Consider the following 22,394-nt stretch of genomic DNA (forward strand, 5'->3'; position numbering starts at 1 on the left):
GAATCTAAAAGAGTGACACAAATGAAAATATTTGCAAAACAGAGATAGAGTCAGACACAGAAAAAAAAAAAAAAACTTATGGTTACCAAAGGGGAAAAGGTGGGAGAGGAATAAATTAGAGAGTTTGGGATCAACAGATAAACACTATGATATATAAAATAGATAAACAATAGATTAAAAAAAAGCTAAAACAATAGATACACAAACAATAGATAAAAAAATAAACAGATTCCCCAATATATCACAGGGAACTGTATTCAGTATCTTATAATAACCTACAATGGAAAAGAATCTGAAATCCGCCTGCAATGCAGGAGACCCAGGTTTGATCCCTGAGTGGGAAAGATCCCCTGCAGAAGGAAATGGCAACCCACTCCAGTATTCTTGCCTAGAAAATCCCATGGACAGAGAAGCTTGGCAGGCTACAGTCCACGGAGTCACAGTCAGACTTAGCGACTAAACCACCATATAAAAAACTGAATCACTTAGCGGTACATCTGAAACATTGTAAATCAACTATACTTCAATGAAAGAAATATTCTATGTCAAAATAAACACCAGTAATAGTTCCTAAATCTCTTGTAGGGTAAAGACAAAAGAATGTAAGGCATAGGTGTGCTATGGTGAGGCACACGTTGGCTTGTCCAAAAAGTCAGTTGAGATGTTACAGAAAAACCCAAACTTTTAGGCTTTATGTATGGGGCAGAGAAGGGGATGTGGAGGACACATAGATTCTATCTCATACTGCCTGCCTGCTGGGTAAGAAACTTGGATTTGGACTTCTCTGGTGGTTCAGCGGTTGAGAATCTGCCTGTCAATACCAGGCACACGGGTTCAATTCCTGGTCCAGGAAGATCCCACACGTTGAGGGGCAACTAAGCCCGTGGGCTGCAACTACTAAGCCTGCACTCTAGAGCCCACGAGTGGCAACTGTCACTACTGAAGCCTGTGTGCCTAGAGCCCACACTCCTCAACAAGAGGAACCGCTGCAGGAAGAAGGACGCGCGCCGCAACTAGAGAAAGCCTGCCCACAGCCAAGAGTAAAACCGAATTTAAAAAAGGAACCTGGATTTCAAATAGTCATCTTGACCTTAAGACTGAACTCATCATGTCACCAAGCCCATTTGAACCTCTCTCTTTTCATTAATGTTACCACATATCATCAGTAATCTGCTCTTGAAACTTCTGCCAATATTGGCTGCCTTTAGTCTTGTTTTCTCTCTGTAAGGCTTCCCTTGTCGTGTCTGACTCACACGGTCTTAGTCCTTCCTCCTGGACTGCAGCAAGCCAGGCTTCCCTGTCCTTCACCATCTCCCAGAGCCTGCTCACACTCATGTCCATTGAGTCAGTGATGCCATCCAACCATCTTTAAGGCTGGTCCCTAAAGCATGCTAATTCCAAAGGGATGTTACCACTGGCTCTTTGTTCTCCTGCCCAATGACGGCAACACTGAGTGGCTGTTTAACACTTTCACCCTGAGCACAGCAGTAGCCCACAGTGGCTTCTTCACCACTTTTTGTTCTCATTTGCACTGTGAATTGCACAGAAATGAAGTAGTCCCGCTGAGACACCGTTTGTGTTCTATTTACCATCTGAATCAAATCCTTAAATGGCGTCTCCTGAAACTCAGTGGTTCTGCCCAAGCTTTCTTATGGTCAGTGGACATTTGAGGCAGTGATTTAATATTGTGAAAGGGATGAAGTTACTTCTGGAGGTCCCTTTCCACTTGCTTCTCCCCTTCTCAGTAGTGAAAGGAAAATGATGGGACAGCTGTACCACCCACCTGAGGCGGAGGGAGTCAGACATCCGGTCCTTCCTGTCTATGCTTAAGTAGGAACACACACACACACAGACTAAGCAGAGTCCCTTCTCCTGCCTTCAGAGAGCTCAACCTAGGATCATTATTAGCTTGGCGTTGGAGAGAAAGACACTAGGAAAGGATGATAAGGGGGAGGATGGGAGTCTAAGACATGAGCATCCACGGTATGTACGGAGGATGAGAAGTACAGTCACTTGCTCTGAGTCCAGAGTAGGGACCAAAAGGGACCTGGGAGCATGACATCCATGGTGATAGAAGAGGCTGAAGATGCAGCAAGAGCCAGATGACTTGGAATCCTTCCAAGCGCTATGATTCTTCCTGCTTACTAGGTGAGTGTCCCTTGGAATGCAAGGGAAGTGGAGAATTCCTGCGGGTCTTCCTGAAATAGCTTCCATCTCAGATAAGTGATTGGTATCTCCATGGATAAAAGGCACTTCCAGCCAGACTGTCCCTTGAAAAATGTAGGATTTAGTCAGAGATGTGTGTGTGAGTAAGAAGACAGTGACCTGCAAGAACTGGAAGATCTGGGAGAAAATGCTCTCTTTCACCACTCAACACACACACACACACATTCTTACACAGTTACAGGCTCCCTGGGATCATGCTCACTCAGTGTCAGCCAAGCACGGATTGAGTGTGCACCGTATGCAAAGCAGGGGACTGCGGGAAGACACCTGGGAGCCCAACTCATTCTCCTAAGTCCTTCTCCCCCTAGATCAAAGGCTTCTCTCAAATTAGTCATTTTGCACTTTGGTGTAAATAAGTTTTCAAGCCAGGGCTATTCCCTAACAGCCACTTGGCTTAGAGAACTCCTTATTGAGAACGAGAGTGTCTCTGGGGCTTTGGTTCAGCCCATCTGTCTGTAGGTTATTCTGCCTCACTATTCCCCTCCCTCTCCTCCAATCCTCTTGGCTGGACATGCCAGAGAATCTTGGAACCTCGAGCCCTCTGGGTTTTTTCCTTTTCCCTGCTCCAGGCCTTTCCTCCCATGGACCAGCTCCTCATGTGTAGAAGAGGAAGGGGCTGGTCTTATCCAGAATGACCCGCAGCACTGGAGCAGTCCCTTCCTAATCCCACCAGAACAACGGAGGGAGATCAGGTCAGGCTGGTTCAGGGCAGCAGAGCCCTCAGGGCACAGAGGTCCCAGCAGAGATCTGCTCTGAAGGACACGCAAGCTTTTGACTTTGAGCATGTATCAGTGATGTGCAAAGAGTAAACTCAAATACTCCTTACAAATACTATTTACAGATACTAAAGAGAAAGAAAGCAAACCCATCATTTAGGTTGGTTCTAGAAAGGCAATGAGGGGCTTCCCCAGTAAAGAATCCACCTGCAATGCAGGAGTCGCAGGACACATGGGTTTGATCCCTGGGTCTGTAAGATCCCCTGGAGGAGGGCATGGCAACCCACTCCAGTCTTCTTGCCTGGGAAATCCTATGGACAGAGGAACCTGGCAGGCTACAGTCCACAGGGTCACAAAGAGTCAGAAACAACTGAAGTCACTTAGCATGCATGCATAAAGGCAATGCCAGTTACCATCATTTTTTTTCAGATCCATTTATGTGTACCTACTTACCTATATGAATACAGATGATACACATACACATAGATGACATATCATCTATACACATACATACATATAGTATAACTATTAGGTGCCCAGTGTGTGGGGATATAGAAGAGGATAAGAAATAGTTGCTGCTTTCAGGGAGCTCATTTTGTGCTCATAGAGATCGAGTCCATCCTAAAGGAGATCAGTCCTGGGTGTTCATTGGAAGGACTGATGCTGAAGCTGAAACTCCAGTACTTTGGCCACCTGGTGCGAAGAGTTGACTCATTGGAAAAGACCCTGATGCTGTGAGGGATTGGGGACAGGAGGCAAAGGGGATGACAGAGGATGAGATGGCTGAATGGCATCACCGACTCAATGGACATGAGTTTGAGTAAACTCCGGGAGTTGGTGATGGACAGGGAGGCCTGGCCTGCTGCGATTCATGGGGCCGCAAAGAGTCGGACACGACTGAGCGACTGAACTGAACTGAACTGAGAGACCAAGTAGGATGCAGTGCTCACACCTGCTCACAAGAGCCCTCTGTGCAAGTCTCTTCCTGACACCCTGCTCACTGACATCACTTTGATAGTTTCAACTGACCATGATAAGAGTATTTATAGAAACCAAGATTTTGTTTTTAATCTGGAGAGGTGGTTACCAGCACACCACTGATTATGCATATCATTGTCTGGTAAATTGATTTTGTGAAATTGTTGTCAGATTACAGGTGCTTAACTCTTTTCGTAGTTACACATAAGTGTGTTCTATTACTTATACAGTGCCATTACTTGTCTTACAAAGAAAAGAGGGGTGGAAAATTGTCTTATAGAATGGAAACCCTTGTCTTAGTGTTCAGGATTAATAGTCTGACCCCCATGAATCTCACTCTCACGGGAGTATTCAGGTCCAGGTACAGATCTTTTTGCTACATGTCCCAGACCAGCCAGGCATTTCCCCATCCCTGCGTTCCCACCTGTCACTCCATAAAGTGTGGTAGCTTCACCCTCCCTATCCTAAGACAAGATATGCTTCAAGGCAACCGGAAGGTCCACCTCCTTCACGAAGTCCACCAGACACGGGTCTAAGTGCTTTCTTATTTAATCCTGAGAGCAACTATGACAGACTACTCTCAGCTGTAAGTTAGAGATGAAACATCAGAACAGAGAAAGGTTAGGTAACTTCCTTGAGGTCTTGTAGCTCTTCGTGGTAGGGCTGAGATGTCAGCCCATGCAGCTTGACTCCGGCATCCAGACATGTAACTGCTGTGTGACCTCACCCAGAAACCAGGGCTCAGTGTACCATCTCCAGACCACAACCACGGCTCACTTTTTTTTGACACCACGCTTATTTCCTTGATCACTCATTTGGCGCATGCTCCCTAAAAGCAGTTCCAGCTATGTTGCCTTGCATTCTTAATGTTTCCTCCATCCCACCTGGTCATCTTAAACACTGGGACCACATGTTCTGCTTCCTCCATGTGTATCCTCCATACATCGGGTACCTAATGAGCACCTGCTCAATGATTCAGCATTACCTCCTTAAATTCCTTCTCATCCTTCCACATCTCCCTAAGTTTAGCAGAATGTTGAAGTTACCTTAGACAAATCCTTATGTGTCCTTGACTGACCTCAAAGAAGATATGCGTGCACGTTAAGTTGCTTCAGTCATGTCTGACTCTTTGTGATAACTTGGACCGTAGCCTGCCAGGCTCCTCTGTCTGTGGGATTCTTTAGGCATGAATACTGGAGTGGGTTGCCATGCCCTCCTCCAGGGATTCTTCCTGACCCAGGGATTGAACCCAGGTCTCTCAGGTCTCCTGCATTGTCAGATGGGTTCTTTACTACTAGTGCCACTGGGGAAGCTCCCCCAAAAGATACATATACATGTGTATTCAAGTAGATATGTATATGTGTGTACACACACATATCTATTTGAACTTTCTTTACTAGAAAACAATAATTACAAAAAATTATGTAAAGAACTGAAAGGACAGCAGTCCTCTAGACTTTCAAGTATGCTACTCACTTGTATCAAGCCTCTTTGTAATACTCACTCCTTTGAATTTGACAAATAAATTGGATTCAGTCTGTTGGGTTTCACGAATTCATATTCCCCATGAGTTACAGGGATGGGGAATCTGACTGAGATTTCCTGGGACCCTGCCAGGATCCATCCCTTAACTTAATTTTCTTTGAAATTACCTTTCATATGAATTAGATAGAGGTTTCCAGTTCATTTCAGGACCCCAGGGTGGGTGGGCACAGTCCCTTCTTAGTACATAGGCGCCATCATGAGAGGTCTCCCCAGTGGGACACAATACAGCTGTTTTCAGGAAGTTGAAATAACAGGTCTGAACAGGTAGCCCTGCAGATAATTTCCAGATTCAATTATATTCTTTGCCGAGGTAAATACACACACCCCAAAGAGGTAGTTTCAGTTGTGGGCGTCACATGAAACCAGAAGTATATTGAGCGTTACTGATTTCCTTTGACTTGAATTCAGGAAGAGTTTGAATTATTTTAAGGCCAAAGGACAACTTGGATGGTCCAACCCTTGGCTCTCAATTACCTTCAACTTTGCCTGCATCCAGCCATCACTCTGTGGTTTCTACACCTGTCTTGTACACCTCCTACTTCTGTGTACAACCTACTTCCATTCTCATCTCATGGCTGGTGGTAGATGATTGCTTCTCCTCTCTTCACTGCACTTAACAATCCTGTTGGATTTGAGGATACAGTGATCTTGATTAAACTCTGAAAAGTGGTTTTGGTCTGTTTGCTTTCAGCACCAAATAAATAAGTAAATAATACCTAAAAAAAAACCAGCCATCATGACCTCTTGGCATAGGCATGTCCTACATAGTCATTTTCATGGCATTATATTGGTGTCCTAAAACATTTTGAATGTAACATGGACAGTAAAGCAATCATGGAACAGTTAGCTCATTGCAAAGGGCCTTGGCCTGCAGAGAATGCTCCTGCTGGGAGTCACCTAAAAGGGCCCCGGGCTGCAAAAAGGCCCCCCACACAGAAGAAGCCCACTGGGCAAATACCTCCTTGCTTCAGGGCTAATCCCAGCCAGGCAGCTCATAAACACCATTAGTAAAGCCTGCTGCTGAGTTATTATGCAGCAGAAGGATGCTTGAAATGGCTGGTTGGTATTGTTGTTTTATTTCTCCTTTGCCTGGGTCACAGTGGTGCATTCACTTGAAAAGATCAGGCAATTTCAACTTCTTGATTGTTGCAGAGAATGAGACATATATACAAATTTATTATCCGTTGCGTTTTCCCAAATCTCCAATGTGTCTCTTGTACGTGGAGTATGTCACTGGTACAGATACCTCAGCTAGCTAAGCACAAAGGAAGACAGTAGAATTAAGTTATCTCTAGTAGCATCTTTTCCAAGATTGGAGCCAATAACCAAAATGAGGGATTTCATTCACTAAACTGCACAGACAGTTAACTTACATTTTGTGAGATTAAGGAACACATGTAATTATTTTGGTCAGGAGACACGAAATTAATTTTTCTTACCACTTAGCTCTACTTTTTAGATTTAACTTTATTTTTTAATTAACATTCTTTCCCTACCACCATCCCACCTTACCTATTCTTTAAAGTCATTAAGACTCGAGATTTTTGAAATAGCAATTGAGAGATGCGGGTGGCAAAACTAGGCCAACAGTTGATTTTAAAAATATATTTCATGCTTTTTTACTACATTATGAGTATATTCTTCAAACAAGGCAACCTATCCCTTGTTAGCATACCCTTCTATCACCGAGTCATGACATGAATCTATGAAGATTGAAACAGAACATCGAAGATGTGTGTTTCAGCTGCTTCACTTTTCAGGTGAGAAAAAGTTTCTGAAGAAGCGACCCACCCAGTAATTTCCAAATTGCCACATTCACTGGGGCTCCTTGTGTTGATGATGCTAAACCACTCCTGCTGAACCACAGTTGGAGCTGTATTCTTTACGAGGTCAGATGGGATGAACTCTCAGTGGTAGTTGCTGACCTCTGATTCAGGCCATCTTGCAGCCGCCTTTCCGGAATGAGAGCATCCTTGATAGCTTTGTTCTTTCCTTGTGTAGAACTTGAAAAGCCAAGGAAACTTCCTAGAGGGATGGGTGCCAGTGAGCCGATGGGGCTTGTTGCTAGAATGAATCTTTAACCCGATTGGCTTTCTGCTTCCATAATCATCAATCCTCCCCTGGAATTGTATTCACATTTTATGAACTCTCTGTCTCTTCGGCTCTTTTGATCTACAGACATTGTCTTCCAGTTGGGTATTTGCTGGCCTCCCAACTCATCAGTGCCTGAGTCTACTAAATAATGTGCTACATAAGAACTTAGTGTTTCTCCAATAACAAAAGATAGATCTGAATGCTTCAGTGCACCATGAAGGCTGCTGAAAACCATCAATCTTGCCGGCTCTTGTAGAGGTCAAGAGACGGCAGGGCCAGCTGGCCAATCAATTAACCACAAAATTCAGTTTGGAGCTTAAGAAAAGCTGTCCTGTGTTATTCTTTCCAGCAGCAAAACTGTCAATATTACAGCAGGTTGTAGATAAAGAACAAAGGAAAAGAGGGGAGCTACTATCATGAGCAGCAAATGCTCTAATCAGTGGTGATTCTCATGTGTTAGCAAAAGGAGTCAGTCCTACAGAACCTATAGCTTCTTGAATCAGAGTGAACATGGAAAATATTTTATTGAACATTCTGGAAACAAAATTGCATGGGGTACACCCATACAAGTTTATGCTTAACTTTCAGCACTGTTATCATGATTGTTTCCATTTAAGTCAGAAAGAAACTCCCTGTTTACCCTCCTGGAGTAAAAGTTTTCAATAATTGTATAGGATCAATTGTATCCTGAATGCCTGTGAGTATACCAAGGAGAAAAATAAATTAATTAACTGATACCTTGTGAAGGGTGATAGTATCAGTGGGGGAGGACCCCTACAGAGTGAATTGTTTCTTTTATATATGACTTTCTGCTCTATTAGTTTCAACCCTAGAATATTCTATACATACCTTGCTCTTATTCTTCAGGTAATTGGTGCTTTTTTCTTCCATTTGTCCTCAAGCATATAGATATAGATATCTTCTCTAGCAGATTTTCTTCTTCTTCTTTTTTTTTTTTTTTTTTACAATTTCTGTTACATATATAATTTTTAATTTTTTAAAATAAAAAAAAAATTTTTCATTTTTTGGCCATGTCATGAGGCTTGTGGGATGTTAGTTTCCTGACCAGGGATTGAACCTGTGCCCTGGCAGCAAAAGTGCTGAGTTCTGATCCCTGGACCGCCAAGGAATTCCCTGTCACATATGTTTTTAAATCAATTTCCATTTCCCTCACACCTACATAATCAGACACTTAATACTGTTACCACCTTTGATGTTATTGGTTTAATTTTTACTACTCTTCAATGAGATAGGCCAGTTGACCTCATTTTTTAGAACAGAAACAAAAACTCAGTGTGCTGAATTAGCTGAGACAAACCACTTAAAGTGCCTAACTCAATGCCTGATCTATAAGGGTCAATAAATGTTCTGTGATATTAATGACTGTTATTTTTAATAATTTAACTTGCCTAAGATCATGTCACTTGTGAGTGACAGAGACAAAATTCGAATGTAGATTAATTTAACACCTAAGCCTCATATTTTTGCCCCCTTACCCCATTTTTTTTTTTTAAATTCACCAAATTTATTTATTTATTTATTTTTAATTTTTTTATTTTTATTAGTTGGAGGCTAATTACTTTACATCATTGCAGTGGTTTTTGTCATACATTGAAATGAATTAGCCATGGATTACATGTATACCCACTTTTTAAGTTAGAAATATATCCATTCTTAAGAGAGGACTGATCTCAAAGTGAAAACATGAAAGGAGGGTATAGAAGGGACTTTCTAAAGAAAGGGTCAAGCAGTGGTACCCAGGACCTTTGGAACAATGGAAGGAGGCAGGGTAGCAGATACTGATTCTTGGGGCTTTTTGACAAGGTGGTGAGTAAGGTTCAGGAAACAGGCAGGGAAAATCGGTGCCAAAATCTTAAAGATGATGGCTTTCTAGAGGAAGAACATTATTACCTGTAAGTCTTCTTGGCATAAATACTCTGTAATGAAAGAAAGTGAAGGTCGCTTAGTCATGTCTGACTCTTTGCAACCCCATAGTCCGTGGAATTCTCCAGGCCAGAATATTGGAGTGGGTAGCCTTTCCCTTCTCCAGGGGACCCTTCCCAACCCAGGGATACGAACCCAGGTCTCCCGCATTGCAGGCGTATTCTTTAGCAGCTGAGCCACAAGGGAAGTCCAAGAATACTGGAGTGGGTAGCCTATCCCTTCTCCAGCGGATCTTCCCAACCCAGGAATCGAACTGGGGTCCCCTGCATTGCAAGCGGATTCTTTACCAACTGAGCTATCAGGAAGGCTCAATGCTCTGAAATAGTAGAGAGCAATTCTCTGTGCTTTGCGTGAGTAAACCAATGATCATGAAACAAGAAGCAGCTACATTTTCTAGCTGAGACTACCTGAGCAGAGCATTTGGCATCATCCCTGTTGCACCTGTTCTGTACACATAACTGCAGCCATAGTAAAGTGGTAGCGCTGAGAGCGCTTCCTGGGCAGAACTGCAAGAAGGATCGTCAATGACCTGTTGGGAGGGGATTCTCTGGGGGGGAATCTTTGTGCCTGCTCCCCGGTGGCTTAAGCAGTAAAGAATCTGCCTGCAGTGCAAGAGACTCAGGAGATGCAAGTTCGATCCCTGGGTCGGGAAGATCCCCTGGAGGAGGATATGGCAACCCACTCCAGTATTCTTGCCTGGAGAATCCCATGCACAGAGGAGCCTGATGGGCTTACAGTCCGTGGCGTTTCAAAGAGTTAGATATGACTGAGCACGCACGCACCTCAGCATGGAATAGAAACCTCATGGGAGAGACTGGAAGCTGAGGCTCCTGGAATCTGCCTTCAAATATAACCAGTCTCCTCAACTTTCAGAAAAAATGCTTCCTACCACAGTCATTTCTCAATGCAGAGATTCCAAGAAGTTCCCAGAATGCTTTGAGAAGTGGACAATATTGTTAGAATCATTATACAATACTCAAGATCCCAGGTGGCATGAGTGGTAAAGAATCTGCCTATCAATGCAGGAGACATAAGAGAAGCAGGTTCAATTCCTGGGTCAGGAGGATCCCCTGGAGAAGGAAACTGCCACCCACTCCACTATTCTTGCCTGGGAAATCCCATGGACAGAGGAGCCTGGAGAACCACAGACCATGGGGTTGCAAAGAGACAGACACAAGCAACTGAGCATGCATACAAGATAACTATGCTAAATGAAACTGCAATTTTAATTTCACATTATTATTCTATCTACAAGTAGGGGAAGAACATGTCTGTATTCATTAAAACATGGGTGCTGTCCTCTGTGCAAATGTGCAGGAATACAGTACTATACATACATGTGGTAAGTAAAGAAGAAAAGTATTAAGTGAAAAGACACCAAAGTAGTGTTGTGTGCAGAGGTCAGTACGCCAAGAGAGAACATGTAAGGAGGGGAGGTCAGGATAGTGTAAGCCTCAGGAAATCATACAAAAATGGACCAGGTTTCTCACTGGTCAACTACTTGGAGATTAAGGGATTGAGTGAATCAGATTGGGTCTAGAATCCAGGACTGCACTAGAACATAAAAGACAAGAGCATTACATTAAATGGGCTTTCCTCGTGGCTCACTCGGTAAAGAATCTGCCTGCAATGCAGGAGATCTGGGTTTGATCCCTGGGGTGTAAAGATCCCCTGGAGAAGGGAATGGCTATCCACTCCAGTATTCTTGCCTGGAGAATGCCATGTGCAGAGGAACCTGGCAGGCAAGAGTCCAAGGGGTCATAAAAAGTCAGACATGACTGAGTCACTAACACTGTCACTTTACATTGCATAGTATATTATTCCCAGGTGGCACTAGTGGTAAGGACCTGCTTGCCAATGCAGGAGACAAAAGAGACTCAGGTCAGGAAGATCCCCTGCAGGAGGGCATAGCAACCCACTCTAGTATTCTTGCCTGGAGAATCCAATGGACAGAGGAGCTTGGCAGGCTACAGTCCATGGGGTAGCAAAGAACACTAAGTTCTTCATTAACTTCTATCTTTCAAATGGCAGAAAGTCAAAACAAAGAGAGGAGGCATTATCAGAAATCCAAGTAGAAACTTCATGGTAACAGAATCATCCAGGGAACGTTCATGAAATAAATAAGGACTCAGCCTTCCATCCTCACTAGATGCCTCCCACCCACTTCCATTCAGGTTAGCAATTCTTTACAGTGTTGGAGTGGGATGGGGAGGATGGGGAACAACATCCTCAACAACAAAAACAACAAAAATACTGCTAAAATCCATATTGCAAAGTATAAAACACACCTATGGATGTTCCATCTGAGCCTACAGAGTAGATATTATTACCCCATCCTAAAGGGAGAGAGACTTAGGATCAGAAAAGTCAAGACTTACTCAAGGTCACAAAAATAGGACTACAAAGAATATGGTCATCCAAATATTCTGGTGTAGTTTATATTATTTCAGCAACAGAAAACCATGCAATTAAAAAAGATGAATGTGTACTAAGTATATTTCCTTAAGGATTAGTATGAGGGCGTATAATTGATTTTCTTTGCTGCACAGCAGCAACTATTCCAACACCATAAAGCAACTATGTGCGCATGCATGCTTAGTCTCTGCGTCTGACTGCGACCCTATGGACTATAGCCCACCGGGCTCCTCTGTCCATGCGACTTTCCAGACAAGAATGCTGGAGTTGCCATTTCCTTCTCCTGGGGATCTTCCTGATGCAGGGATTGAACCTACATCTTTTGCATCTGCTGCATGGGCAGGCAGATTATTTACCACCGTGTCACCAAAAGTTAACTTAAAAATCGCATTATGATTCATGTGAAAACAATTATTAAAAATTATTTATTTTTGCCTTATTGGAATAACTAGTCAATTTTTATATACATCTTTATGTTCTCAAAAAGGTTAGGTGTTTTTTCCTTGTTGGGTTTAGCTTTCTTCATATGTTCTTTTAAATGTGCTTGTTAATTATGCTGTTCAAATTTTCTATATTCTTACTATTTTTTGGAAAGTATATGTGCAATGTGCTTAGTTGCTTAGTCATGTCCAACTCTTTGCAACCGCATGGACTGGGGCCCACCAGGCTCCTCTGTCCATGGGGATTTTCCAGGCAGCAATAGTGGAGTGAGTTGCCATGCCCTCCTCCAGGGGATCTTCCCAACCCAGGGAACGAACCCAGATCTCCTGCACTGCAGGCAGATTCTTTACTGTCTGAGTCGCCAGGGAAGCCCAAGGATACTGGAGTGGGTAGCCTATTCCTTCTCCAGGGGATCTTCCCAACCTTGGAATTGAACCAGGGTCTCCTGCATTCCAGAAAGATTCTTTACCAGCTGAGTTCTAGGGAAGCCCTGGTAAGTACATAAGAATCTAATATAGCATTAGCTAAAAGTGTGTGAAAATTCCACATATAATATATATTTTATATAATGTATAATTCCTTATATAAAAATTCTTCATATTGTCAAACATTAAAAAAAAAAGATTTGTAGGGGAAATAAAGAACGGAGGCCAAGAATTCCACATCAGGATTTTTAGAAGTAACTTCCTATTCCTCTCTCTCTGCACAGTTTATCCCTTGGTAATCCATGTAGAAATTACAAGGGGGTTTCAGATCAGTGGAATCATCTGATGGAAAACCACCTGGGCAGGTTCAGACCTGTGGCCACAAGGGGAGAGAGTGAGTACGCCACCCCCCCCCTTCCCCTATTGAAATATAGGCAATGCTGATAGTCCTCAGGTATTCATGGATGCTTACCACTAATTTACCCCTATCCCCATCACTAGCCTTCCTTTTATACCTAGTCTCCAACTATTTTGAGCATCAGCCCTAAAGTGGGCTAGAAAAGAGTCAAATAACTGTCTAGGAGTTAGAATTATAACTTAAATAACACTTTTTTAACCTTATTTGGGGCTTTTGGAGCTGAGAGGGTAAGTAGACTCAAGAAAAGACTTTAAGCAACAAAATCTTTTTTGTCCTTTGTTTTGGTTTCTTTTTAAAAATTTATTTATTGACCACACTTTGCAGCATGTGGGATCCTAGTATCTCAGCCAAGGATTGAACCCATGCTCCCTGCAGTGCAAGTATTAACCACTGGACTGCCAGGGAAGCCCCCTGTTTGCTTTTTATTAAATCCATGTAGCGTCTACCTGGATCATCAGTTGTATGTAAAACAAGCACTTCTAAAGGAAATCTAGAAAGAAGAGTACTTCTCACTTGCTCGGTATAATGACTGATGGTGATTGATCTATCACAATCCTCTTATCAGAAAGTCAATTCAAAACAAGCCACCAAAAATGTAAATGTGATAAATTACAAAATGTAGGGAAAAGCACAGACCCACTTAGGTTCGAGGAAAAGTGATTAGAAAATAGATTTTCTGAAATAAAAGAAAGCAGCTGGTCAGGTCGGCATGCCCTTCCATCTACTAAGCCGTAGAGATAAAGAATCCAATTGATGCTGAAAAAGATAACGGGATAGAAGCAAAGATAAGTCCATCGATCTGAGTCAAACTGAAAGAGAATTAGTGCTCCCATGGAAATAGACAAGTCCTGAAGGGAACTAGCTGCCTGTATGTGCACAGACTTCTAAAGAAGACCCAGTGAGGGCAGGTAGACACTTGAGTTGCTAAAATATTCCTAAAGGATTAGGAGTAATAATAATAATAATAAAAAGATTAGCAGCAATATGGTGAAAAGTTAAATAGTGCATTAATCAAAACAGCAAGAATTCTAAAATAATTAAAACTATACTGCATCTCCTTATGATTCTGCTTATTAAAAATCAATAGACCCATTGTGGAGACGCAGTCATACACGACAGACTTGCGGACCTACGGGGAAAGGAGAGGGTGGGATGCGTTGAGAAAGTAACATTGAAACGTATACATTACCACATGCACAATTAGATAGCCAGTAGAAATTTGCTGGATGACTCAGGGAATTCAAATCCGGTACTTTGTGACGACCTAGAGGGGTGAGATGGGGTGGGAGGTGGGCGGGAGGTTCGAGAGGGAAGCTACGTATATGTACCTATGGCTGATTCAGGCTGATGTATGGCAGAAACTGACACAGTATTGTACAGCAATTATCCTCCAATTAAAAATGAATTTAAATAAAAAAAATCAGTAGACCCATTGTTAGTTACCAGAGCTAGTATATCTTTCTCAAGGGTGGTGAGAACCATTTTTAAGTAGATACAGCAAGTAGCTAAACTCTGACTTGGATATAAAAATGAAAGCAGAATGCAAATATACTAAAGGTCATATCCCAAAGGGGGCACTTCTCTGCTTTGTGGTCTGAGTGATGGAGCCAAGAGGAATTTTTCTTTTATTTTTTTTAATTGTTTGATAATTGTTTTACAATGTTGTGTTTCTGCTGTACGCCAACATGAATCAGCTATAAGTATACATATATCCCCTCTCTCTGAAGCCTCCCTCCCACCTCCCCCCATCCCACCCCTCAAAGTCGTGACAAGGCTGGGACCCCGGGGTTATACAGAAGTTTCTCGCTGGATATCTATTTTACACACGGTCGAGCGTGTATATATGTCAAAGCTACTGTTTCAACTTGTCCCACCCTCTCCTTCCCTTGATGTCAAAAGAAGAATTTCACTGCTGAAACTAATGCTAAGATTGCGCGAATCTGTATATAAGGAGATGCTGATTAGAGACAGCTTGGGAAGCGAAGTATGAATAGAATAATAGATGGGCAACAAAGAAGTTGTTTTTCTGATGTGGCTGAAAGTGGATGAAAAAACACATAAACGAACTTTCCCTAGAATGAATGAACAGATTTTTTTTTTTTTTATAAAATAAGGGAGATTTAAGTTATTCAGAGAAATGCAAACAGTAACTGGAAAGTTAAGCTAACCTGGATACTTCCGGCAAAATCATAGAAAGCTTTAATTCTGAGTGATGCAACATTCAGAATGCAGCTAAAGTTAAGGAGATTCAAGTAACTGTAGGGATTTTTTTCCCCCCACTAATATCTACATTTATTTTCTTCCTTTCTTTTCAGTCTCCAATCTGTTACCATTCTACATAACTTTCAAATGGGGATTTTTAAAAAAAACTTGGAGTCAAGATTTGGGCCTGGAAATAGGAACTGAAAGGGTTTTTCTCAAGAACCAAAAGAGTTAATGACAGTTGACCTCGGGTTACAAACAGACAAAAGCGAGGAAGAAAAACAAGATTTATCCCTTAAAGGGAGGCGGAGTGGACTCTCTAATTATCTTGTGTCCCTGTAACTTTCTAAGAGTGAGTGTCCCCCCACCAGCCCCCTTGCAGGAGGGTCATTTCTTGTGCCCTAATGGTTGGTTAAGTGTGATGCTCCTGAGGACCAGGGGTTAGGAGACAATCCCAGAGCATGACGTGCTATTTAACAGGCTGTGTTTATGGCTTGCTTGTAGGTGGATGCCTAAGAGGCAGCTTCCTGGAGGCTTCTGTGTTGGGTCCAGATGTTTATTATAGGGATTCTCAAAGTATCCAAGAGGTACTATAATCAGGCTACTTCAAGCAGAGGAGGGAGAGATCAGCCGTCCAGAAAGGCTGCCCTCCATGAAGAGCTGGGCTGGGGGAAGACAGACCATAAAATCTTGGGTCCCCTTTTCTAATGCTGTTGACCTTTCACACCACGCCGTTTCTGGCTTCCATAACCTTCTGACAGTTTCACTCCTGTGACCCTTACTCACTCGTGCTTTAGATTTTCATTACTCCTACGGAGCGTGTAGTTTTCCCCTACACTATAGACCCTTGAGGACTTAGGTTTGGCTTATCTTTATACTCACTTTAGCACAACACACAGCCCCTACTGGAAACTCAAAAGATGCCTTTTGAATGAATAAATGATTTGTGTGAATTGAGCCCTTTGAAAAAATTTCTCACTCACGGGAAGAGATTGTCTTAGGCGGCAGCTGTCTGTTGGAACTGAGGATGCACTGAATCTCTCTCAGCATCTGTTACTGTAGGATTCAGTCAAGCAGGTGAGAGATGCACTGATCGGTTCAGGGCAACAGCTGAGGTCTACAGCATGCGTGCACTTGGGTTGTAGGAGTAAGAAGGCGGTTGTCAAAGGGGGCAAGTTTTCTTCCCAATCACTTTGCCAAATAGCTGTTGAAATTCCAAGAAAATAAAATCCAGAACCACAGAGGCATATTCACTGTCTCTGGATACGATAAGCGCTCAAGAGTCTTTTCTCCATTCTTTTGTCTTTATGTCAGATTCATTCTAAAAAGATACAGCATATCTTTGTGAATGCTTTATCTCAAAGATCTGTCTCTATGTGAAGCAAGGTCAAAATGGGCTAAGTTAAAAAACAATGAAGGAATGGATAAGGAAGCTGTGGTATATATATACCATGGAATATTACTTAGCCATTAAAAAGAATTCATTTGAATCAGTTCTAATGAGATGGATGAAACTGGAGTCCATTATACAGAGTGAAGTAAGCCAGAAAGAAAAAGACCAATACAGTATACTAATGCATATATATGGAATTTAGAAGGATGGTAACGATAACCCTATATGCAAAACAGAAAGAGACACAGATGTACAGAACAGAATTTTGGCCTCTGTGAGAGAAGTCGAGGGTGGGATGTTTAGAGAGAACAGCATCGAAACATGTATATTATCTAGGGTGAAACAGATCACCCGCCCAGGCTGGATGCATGAGACAAGTGCTCGGGCCTGGTGCACTGGGAAGACCCAGAGGGATCGGGTGGAGAGGGAGGTGGGACGGGGGCTCGGGAGGGGGAATACATATAAATCCATGCCTGATTCATGTCAATGTATGACAGGAACCACTACAATATTGTAGGGTAATTGGCCTCCAACTAATAAAAATAAATGAAAAAAAAATTAAAAAAAAAAAAACAATGATGGGAGGTGGGAAATGGGAGGGAGGTTCAGGAGGGAGGAGACGTAAGTATCCTTATGGTTGATTCATACTGATGTATGGCAAAAACTAACACAATATTATAAAGCAATTATCCTCCAATTAAAAAAAAACAAAGGGATGGAAGTTGAAGGGCCTGGCGATGAAATCCCAAGAGGGGTTGTGTTGCTGTATGTACTTTTAGTATTTAGTTTTATTATCTATTATTAATTATTGCTTCCAATCCATAGCAAACTAGGTTCCACAAGGAAATGGAGGGGAAAGAAGGCTGGTATTGTCAGGACACCATCCTGTAGGTCTTCAGACCTCACTGTCTAATAGTCCTTGTGAATAATTATAATATCACAGTTGGAAGAGATCTAAGGAACAATCCAGTTTATTTTTATAATCACTTTACTTTTGAAGAAATGAAAGCCCATGGTATTTAGATTACTTCTTTATGTAATGTGACTGGTGTCTACATTGGAATCAGAACTCAGATATATATTCAGAAGTAATTTTCAATGCCACCAAAGGATCATCCAGCCATTGGATTTTTAAAAAACTGAAGTAACATTTAGTATCATCAGAGAAAATTTGGAAAATATAGAAGTATGGAGAAAAGTAGAAGTTTGGGATTGACATGTACACAGCTGTATTTAATACAGATAAGCAGCAAGGACCTACTGTATAGCACAGGGGACTCTGCTCAATATTTTGTAGTAATCTAAATCAAAAAAGAATTTGAAAAAGAATAGATACATGTATGTGTCTGTGTGTGTCTGTATATATATTTTATATATATATATGTAAAACTGTGTTGTACATCTGAAACTAACCCATTATTAATCAACTATGCTCCATTATAAGAGAAAAATTTTTTAAATGATGTAAATTTAAATCATCTAATTACCCTAATTACCATCACCCTAAGACCCAGATAATCACAATGGTGTGATCACTCACCTAGAGCCAGACATCCTGAGATATGAAGTCAAGTGGGCCTTAGAAAGCATCACTATGAACAAAGCTAGTGGATGTGATGGAATTCCAGTTGAGCTATTTCAAATCCTGAAAGATGACGCTGTGAAAGTGCTGCACTCAATATGCCAGCAGATTTGGAAAACTCAGCACTGGCCACAGGACTGGAAAAGGTCAGTTTTCATTCCAATCCCTAAGAAAGGCAATCCCAAAGAATGCTCAAACTACTGCACAATTGCACTCATCTCACACACTAGCAAAGTAATGCTCAAAATTCTCCCAGCCAGGTTTCAGCAACACGTGAACTGAGAACTTCCAGATGTTCAAGCTGGTTTTAGAAAAGGCAGAGGAACCAGAGATCAAATTGCCAATATCCGCTGGATCATTGAAAAAGCAAGAGAGTTCCAGAAAAACATCTATTTCTGCTTTATTGACTATGCCAAAGCCTTTGACTGTGTGGATCACAATAAACTGTGGAAAATTCTGAAAGAGATGGGAATACCAGACCACCTGACCTGCCTCTTGAGAAACCTATATGCAGGTCAGGAAGCAACAGTTAGAACTGGACATGGAACAACAGACTGGTTCCAAATAGGAAAAGGAATACGTCAAGGCTGCATATTGTCACCCTGCTTATTTAACTTATATGCAGAGTACATCATGAGAAACGCTGGGCTGGAAGAAGCACAAGCTGGAATCAAGACTGCCAGGAGAAATATCAATAACCTCAGATATGCAGATGACACCACCCTTATGGCAGAAAGTGAAGAGGAACTAAAAAGCTTCTTGATGAAAGTGAAAGAGGAGAGTGAAAAAGTTGGCTTAAAGCTCAACATTCAGAAAACTAAGATTATGGCATCTGGTCCAATCACCTCATGGGAAATAGATGGGGAGACAGTGGAAACAGTGTCAGACTTTACTTTTTTGGGCTCCAAAATCACTGCAGATGGTGACTGCAGCCATGAAATTAAAAGACGCTTACTCCTTGGAAGGAAAGTTATGACCAACCTAGATAGCATATTAAAAAGCAGAGATATTACTTTGCCAACAAAGGTCTATCTAGTCAAGGCTATGGTATTTTCAGTGGTCATATATGGATGTGAGAGTTGGACTGTGAAGAAAGCTGAGCACCGAAAAATTGATGCTCTTGAACTGTGGTGTTGGAGAAGACTCTTGAGAGTCCCTTGGACTGCAAGGAGATCCAACCAGTCCATCCGGAAGGAGATCAGTCCTGGGTGTTCATTGGAAGGACTGATGCTGAAGCTGAAACTCCAATACTTTGGCCACCTCATGTGAAGAGCTGACTCATTGCAAAAGACCCTGATGCTGGGAGGGATTAGGGGCAGGAGGAGAAGGGGGCGACAGAGGATGAGATGGCTGGATGGCATCACCGACTCAATGGGCATGAGTTTGAGCAAACTCCGAGAGTTGGTGATGGACAGGGAGGCCTGGCGTGCCGCAGTTCATGGGGTTGCAGAGTCAGACATGACTGAGTGACTGAAGTGAAGTGAAGTGAATTACCATTGATATCAGTTCCTTCTTGTATTGACACGCTTTTCAATATTTTTCTGCTTTTTCTTATACTTTTTATATTGTGATTTATTTCAATACTTTATCAGTATTTCTCCCACCACAATTCCATGACTATATGATATCAAAGGAGAGTTTTTGCTATATTTTATATGATCATTTTCTTAATGATGGATATTGCCTCAATCTTTTTATTTTTATTTATTTATTTTGATCATACCACATGGCATGTTGGATCTTAGTTCCCCTACCAGGGATTGAACCCGTGACCCATGCATTGGAAACTCAGAGCCTGAACTACGGATCTGCCAGGAGAGTCCTGTCTCTATCTTTCCCTGTTCGTAAATAATAGTGCCCCAAAGACCCCTATTTGAAAACTCTTTGTATGAGAAGAAAATAGTCTTAGAATTCTTAGTTTTCCAGAATAGTAACTGCTAGATTAGAAAGTACAAGCATTTTGAAAAATCAGAATATATTTGTCCAAAAGGCTCACTCTCTCTATATATATATATTTAAAATTATTGTCTTTGATGTAGTCATATCCTCTCAGAAATAAAGTATATTTTAAAAGTCCTTCCTTAACTGGCCTGCTCACCAGTTTGGGAAAGTTGAAGGTCAACAAACAGCCAGCTATGTGCCCCCAAACTATTTTACTTAAAGAAATAAACGTGGCCAAGAAGCATTCAACTGGCACCTACTAGCCCTGAATCCTGCAGCTACCACACAGGTCTGAGGGCCTCTCTCTCTGTCTCAAAAAAAAAAAAAAAGAGGCAAGACTATACCATGGAAAAAAGACAACCTCTTTAACAAGTGGTGCTGGGAAAACTGGTCAACTTGTAAAAGAATGAAACTAGAACACTTTCTAACACCATACACAAAAATAAACTCAAAATGGATTAAAGATCTAAATGTAAGACCAGAAACTATAAAACTCCTAGAGGAGAACATAGGCAAAACACTCTCCGACATAAATCACAGCAAGATCCTCTATGACCCACATCCCAGAATATTGGAAATAAAAGCAAAAAAAAACAAATGGGACCTAATGAAACTTAAAAGATTTTGCAAAACAAAGGAAATTATAAGCAAGGTGAAAAGACAGCCTTCAGAATGGGAGAAAATAATAGCAAATGAAGCAACAGGCAAAGGATTAATCTCAAAAATATACAAGTAACTCCTTCAGCTCAATTCCAGAAAAATAAATGACCCAATCAAAAAATGGGCAAAAGATCTAAACAGACATTTCTCCAAAGAAGACATACAGATGGCTAACAAACACATGAGAAGATGCTCAACATCACTCATTATCAGAGAAATGCAAATCAAAACCTCAGTGAGGTACCATTACACACCAGTCAGGATGGCTGCTATCCAAAAGTCTACAAGCAATAAATGCTGGAGAGGGTGTGGAGAAAAGGGAACCCTCTTACACTGTTCGTGGGAATGCAAACTAGTCCAGCCACTATGGAGAACAGTGTGGAGATTTCTTAAAAAGCTGGAAATAGAACTGCCATATGACCCAGCAATCCCACTTCTGGGCATACACACTGAGGAAACCAGATCTGAAAGAGACACGTGCACCCCAATGTTCATCGCAGCACTGTTTATAAAGCCAGGACATGGAAGCAACCTAGATGCCCATCAGCAGACGAATGGATGAGGAAGCTGTGGTACATATACACCATGAAATGTTACTCAGCCATTAAAAAGAATTCATTTGAATCAGTTCTAATGAGATGGATGAAACTGGACCCCATTATACAGAGTGAAGTAAGCCAGAAAGATAAAGACCAATACAGTATACTAATGCATATATATGGAATTTAGAAAGATGGTAACGATAACCCTATATGCAAAACAGAAAAAGAGACACAGATGTACAGAACAGACTTTTAGACTCTGTGGGAGAAGGCGAGGGTGGGATGTTCTGAGACAACAGCATTGAAACAAGTATACTATCAAGGGTGAAACAGATCACCAGCCCAGGTTGGATGCATGAGATGGGTGCTCAGGGCTGGTGCACTGGGAAGACCCAGAGGGATCGGGTGGAGAGGGAGGTGGGAGGGGGGATCGGGATGGGGAACACATGTAAATTCATGGTTGATTCATGTCAATGTATGGGAAAAACCACTACAGTACTGTAAAGTAATTAGCCTCCAACTAATAAAAATAAATGGGGAAAAAAAAAAAAAAAGGAAAGCAGCAGGCTTAAGATAGGATGGCAGGCGTGGCAGCACAAACTGGCCTGTAAGGCAGTGTGATCAATTGCAGAGAAGCTGCTGGTAGTCCAGGTGAGCATCCTTTGCAGTGATGCATGATTTTGCGAATGGTGGATGGCTTTTCCTCGTTTTGTTGATGTTGTTTAGTTGCTAAATGGCATCTGACTATTTTGCAACCCCATGGACTGTACCCCACCAGGAAATCCATGGGATTTCCCAGGCAAGAGCACTGGAGTGGGTTGCCATTCCCTTCTCCAGGGGATCTTCCCCACCCAGGGACTGAACTTGGGTCT

Source organism: Odocoileus virginianus, chromosome 32 (genome assembly GCF_023699985.2).
Source record: "Odocoileus virginianus isolate 20LAN1187 ecotype Illinois chromosome 32, Ovbor_1.2, whole genome shotgun sequence".
Taxonomy (NCBI): Eukaryota; Metazoa; Chordata; class Mammalia; order Artiodactyla; family Cervidae; genus Odocoileus; species Odocoileus virginianus.